This window comes from Lampris incognitus, chromosome 11 (genome assembly GCF_029633865.1).
Source record: "Lampris incognitus isolate fLamInc1 chromosome 11, fLamInc1.hap2, whole genome shotgun sequence".
Lineage (NCBI taxonomy): Eukaryota > Metazoa > Chordata > Actinopteri > Lampriformes > Lampridae > Lampris > Lampris incognitus.
In genome coordinates, this window is record NC_079221.1 from 49,458,800 (window position 1) to 49,464,799 (window position 6,000).

Sequence of the window (6,000 nt, forward strand, 5' to 3'; positions counted from 1 at the left end):
TTGTTTTGGTTGTTGGTAGCTTGGTCCAATGCCAAACACAAGTGAATCCTTTTTTGGCTTTAAACGCATTTTCTCCTTGATAGAAACATGATTTCACTAAAAACGTTATAGCTTAAACATGACTGTTGTACATGTGTGCAAACACTCAGAGCCTTAAAATAGGGTTTTCACCAATGTGTTTTTTGGTGACAAACCTTCTCTTTCAAGGTTCTGTGCGTTTTCAGACAAGTGCAATACGTATTCTTAGTGTTTCCGATGAAATCCCTCCTTTTAATGCATTTTCTCACAGAAAGTGAGTCTCTCGCCATGGGAAAATGGCTTTTTGAAAAAGCATATTCTGGTCAAGAAATCGTGTTTTAAACAATAAAAACGACTCCCGGCCTTATTTAGTTCACATTTTGACTTTTGGTGACCTAGCCCGTATTCATAACGCACTAAACCTTTTTATCGCGTTAGACGCCTTTTCTCGACAAGAAAAGCACAATTTCATCAAAAACAAACAAAACAAGAAAAATTAATCTATTCAACAAGTCCGCAACACGTCCTTAAGAGTTACGTGATTTCACCCAATGTCAATATGTAATTTCTCCAGTTCTGATCATTGTTTTGGTTGTTGGTAGCTTGGTCCAATGCCAAACACAAGTGAATCCTTTTTATGGCTTTAAACGCATTTTCTCCTTGACAGAAACATGATTTCACTAAAAACGTTATAGCTTAAACATGCCTGTTGTACATGTGTGCAAACACTCAGAGCCTTAAAATAGGGTTTTCACCAATGTGTTTTTTGGTGACAAACCTTCTCTTTCAAGGTTCTGTGCGTTTTCAGACAAGTGCAATACGTATTCTTAGTGTTTCCGATGAAATCCCTCCTTTTAATGCATTTTCTCACAGAAAATGAGTCTCTCGCCATGGGAAAATGGCTTTTTGAAAAAGCATATTCTGGTCAAGAAATCGTGTTTTAAACAATAAAAACGACTCCCGGCCTTATTTAGTTCACATTTTGACTTTTGGTAACCTAGCCCGTATTCATAACGCACTAAACCTTTTTATCGCGTTAAACGCCTTTTCTCGACAAGAAAAGCACAAGTTCATCAAAAACAAACAAAACAAGAAAAATTAGTCTATTCAACAAGTCCGCAACACGTCCTTAAGAGATACGTGATTTCACCCAATGTCAATGTGTAATTTCTCCAGTTCGGATCATTGTTTTGGTTGTTGGTAGCTTGGTCCAATGCCAAACACAAGTGAATCCTTTTTATGGCTTTAAACGCATTTTCTCCTCGAGAGAAACATGATTTCACTAAAAACGTTATAGTTTAAACATGCCTGTTGTACATGTCTGCAAACACTCAGAGCCTTAAAATAGGGTTTTCACCAATGTGTTTTTTGGTGAGAAACCTTCTATTTCAAGGTTCTGTGCGTTTTCAGAAAAGTACAATATGTATTTTAAGTGTTTCTGATGAAATCCCTCCTTTTAATGCATTTTCTCACAGAAAAATGAGTCTCTCGCCATGGGAAAATGGCTTTTTTGAAAAAGCATATTCTGGTCAAGAAATCGTGTTTTAAATAATAAAAACGACTCCCGGCCTTATTTAGTTCACATTTTGACTTTTGGTAACCTAGCCCGTATTCATAACGCACTAAACCTTTTTATCGCGTTAAACGCCTTTTCTCGACAAGAAAAGCACAAGTTCATCAAAAACAAACAAAACAAGAAAAATTAATCTATTCAACAATTCCGCAACACGTCCTTAAGAGATACGTGATTTCACCCAATGTCAATGTGTAATTTCTCCAGTACGGATCATTGTTTTGGTTGTTGGTAGCTTGGTCCAATGCCAAACACAAGTGAATCCTTTTTATGGACGCATTTTCTCCTCGAGAGAAACATGATTTCACTAAAAACGTTATAGTTTAAACATGCCTGTTGTACATGTCTGCAAACACTCAGAGCCTTAAAATAGGGTTTTCACCAATGTGTTTTTTGGTGACAAACCTTCTATTTCAAGGTTATGTGCGTTTTCAGACAAGTACAATATGTATTTTAAGTGTTTCTGATGAAATCTCTCCTTTTAATGCATTTTCTCACAGAAAATGAGTCTCTCGCCATGGGAAAATGGACTTTTTGAAAAAGCATATTCTGGTCGAGAAATCGTGTTTTAAACAATAAAAACGACTCCCGGCCTTATTTAGTTCACATTTTGATTTTTGGTAACCTAGCCCGTATTCATAACGCACTAAACCTTTTTATCGCGTTAGACGCCTTTTCTCGACAAGAAAAGCACAATTTCATCAAAAACAAACAAAACAAGAAAAATTAATCTATTCAACAAGTCCGCAACACGTCCTTAAGAGTTACGTGATTTCACCCAATGTCAATATGTAATTTCTCCAGTTCTGATCATTGTTTTGGTTGTTGGTAGCTTGGTCCAATGCCAAACACAAGTGAATCCTTTTTTGGCTTTAAACGCATTTTCTCCTTGATAGAAACATGATTTCACTAAAAACGTTATAGCTTAAACATGACTGTTGTACATGTGTGCAAACACTCAGAGCCTTAAAATAGGGTTTTCACCAATGTGTTTTTTGGTGACAAACCTTCTCTTTCAAGGTTCTGTGCGTTTTCAGACAAGTGCAATACGTATTCTTAGTGTTTCCGATGAAATCCCTCCTTTTAATGCATTTTCTCACAGAAAATGAGTCTCTCGCCATGGGAAAATGGCTTTTTGAAAAAGCATATTCTGGTCAAGAAATCGTGTTTTAAACAATAAAAACGACTCCCGGCCTTATTTAGTTCACATTTTGACTTTTGGTAACCTAGCCCGTATTCATAACGCACTAAACCTTTTTATCGCGTTAAACGCCTTTTCTCGACAAGAAAAGCACAAGTTCATCAAAAACAAACAAAACAAGAAAAATTAATCTATTCAACAAGTCCGCAACACGTCCTTAAGAGTTACGTGATTTCACCCAATGTCAATATGTAATTTCTCCAGTTCTGATCATTGTTTTGGTTGTTGGTAGCTTGGTCCAATGCCAAACACAAGTGAATCCTTTTTTGGCTTTAAACGCATTTTCTCCTTGATAGAAACATGATTTCACTAAAAACGTTATAGCTTAAACATGACTGTTGTACATGTGTGCAAACACTCAGAGCCTTAAAATAGGGTTTTCACCAATGTGTTTTTTGGTGACAAACCTTCTATTTCAAGGTTCTGTGCGTTTTCAGACAAGTGCAATACGTATTCTTAGTGTTTCCGATGAAATCCCTCCTTTTAATGCATTTTCTCACAGAAAATGAGTTTCTCGCCATGGGAAAATGGCTTTTTTGAAAAAGCATATTCTGGTCAAGAAATCGTGTTTTAAATAATAAAAACGACTCCCGGCCTTATTTAGTTCACATTTTGACTTTTGGTAACCTAGCCCGTATTCATAACGCACTAAACCTTTTTATCGCGTTAAACGCCTTTTCTCGACAAGAAAAGCACAAGTTCATCAAAAACAAACAAAACAAGAAAAATTAATCTATTCAACAAGTCCGCAACAGGTCCTTAAGAGATACGTGATTTCACCCAATGTCAATGTGTAATTTCTCCAGTTCGGATCATTGTTTTGGTTGTTGGTAGCTTGGTTCAATGCCAAACACAAGTGAATCCTTTTTATGGACGCATTTTCTCCTCGAGAGAAACATGATTTCACTAAAAACGTTATAGTTTAAACATGCCTGTTGTACATGTCTGCAAACACTCAGAGCCTTAAAATAGGGTTTTCACCAATGTGTTTTTTGGTGAGAAACCTTCTATTTCAAGGTTCTGTGCGTTTTCAGAAAAGTACAATATGTATTTTAAGTGTTTCTGATGAAATCCCTCCTTTTAATGCATTTTCTCACAGAAAATGAGTCTCTCGCCATGGGAAAATGGACTTTTTGAAAAAGCATATTCTGGTCGAGAAATCGTGTTTTAAACAATAAAAACGACTCCCGGCCTTATTTAGTTCACATTTTGACTTTTGGTAACCTAGCCCGTATTCATAACGCACTAAAGCTTTTTATCGCGTTAAACGCCTTTTCTCGACAAGAAAAGCACAAGTTCATCAAAAACAAACAAAACAAGAAAAATGAATCTATTCAACAAGTCCGCAACACGTCCTTAAGAGTTATGTGATTTCACCCAATGTCAATGTGTAATTTCTCCAGTTCTGATCATTGTTTTGGTTGTTGGTAGCTTGGTCCAATGCCAAACACAAGTGAATCCTTTTTTGGCTTTAAACGCATTTTCTCCTTGATAGAAACATGATTTCACTAAAAACGTTATAGCTTAAACATGACTGTTGTACATGTGTGCAAACACTCAGAGCCTTAAAATAGGGTTTTCACCAATGTGTTTTTTGGTGACAAACCTTCTATTTCAAGGTTCTGTGCGTTTTCAGACAAGTGCAATACGTATTCTTAGTGTTTCCGATGAAATCCCTCCTTTTAATGCATTTTCTCACAGAAAATGAGTCTCTCGCCATGGGAAAATGGCTTTTTGAAAAAGCATATTCTGGTCAAGAAATCGTGTTTTAAACAATAAAAACGACTCCCGGCCTTATTTAGTTCACATTTTGACTTTTGGTAACCTAGCCCGTATTCATAACGCACTAAACCTTTTTATCGCGTTAAACGCCTTTTCTCGACAAGAAAAGCACAATTTCATCAAAAACAAACAAAACAAGAAAAATTAATCTATTCAACAAGTCCGCAACACGTCCTTAAGAGTTACGTGATTTCACCCAATGTCAATATGTAATTTCTCCAGTTCTGATCATTGTTTTGGTTGTTGGTAGCTTGGTCCAATGCCAAACACAAGTGAATCCTTTTTTGGCTTTAAACGCATTTTCTCCTTGATAGAAACATGATTTCACTAAAAACGTTATAGCTTAAACATGACTGTTGTACATGTGTGCAAACACTCAGAGCCTTAAAATAGGGTTTTCACCAATGTGTTTTTTGGTGACAAACCTTCTCTTTCAAGGTTCTGTGCGTTTTCAGACAAGTGCAATACGTATTCTTAGTGTTTCCGATGAAATCCCTCCTTTTAATGCATTTTCTCACAGAAAATGAGTCTCTCGCCATGGGAAAATGGCTTTTTGAAAAAGCATATTCTGGTCAAGAAATCGTGTTTTAAACAATAAAAACGACTCCCGGCCTTATTTAGTTCACATTTTGACTTTTGGTAACCTAGCCCGTATTCATAACGCACTAAACCTTTTTATCGCGTTAAACGCCTTTTCTCGACAAGAAAAGCACAAGTTCATCAAAAACAAACAAAACAAGAAAAATTAATCTATTCAACAATTCCGCAACACGTCCTTAAGAGATACGTGATTTCACCCAATGTCAATGTGTAATTTCTCCAGTACGGATCATTGTTTTGGTTGTTGGTAGCTTGGTCCAATGCCAAACACAAGTGAATCCTTTTTATGGACGCATTTTCTCCTCGAGAGAAACATGATTTCACTAAAAACGTTATAGTTTAAACATGCCTGTTGAACATGTCTGCAAACACTCAGAGCCTTAAAATAGGGTTTTCACCAATGTGTTTTTTGGTGACAAACCTTCTATTTCAAGGTTCTGTGCGTTTTCAGAAAAGTACAATATGTATTTTAAGTGTTTCTGATGAAATCCCTCCTTTTAATGCATTTTCTCACAGAAAAATGAGTCTCTCGCCATGGGAAAATGGCTTTTTTGAAAAAGCATATTCTGGTCAAGAAATCGTGTTTTAAATAATAAAAACGACTCCCGGCCTTATTTAGTTCACATTTTGACTTTTGGTAACCTAGCCCGTATTCATAACGCACTAAAGCTTTTTATCGCGTTAAACGCCTTTTCTCGACAAGAAAAGCACAAGTTCATCAAAAACAAACAAAACAAGAAAAATGAATCTATTCAACAAGTCCGCAACACGTCCTTAAGAGTTATGTGATTTCACCCAATGTCAATGTGTAATTTCTCCAGTTCTG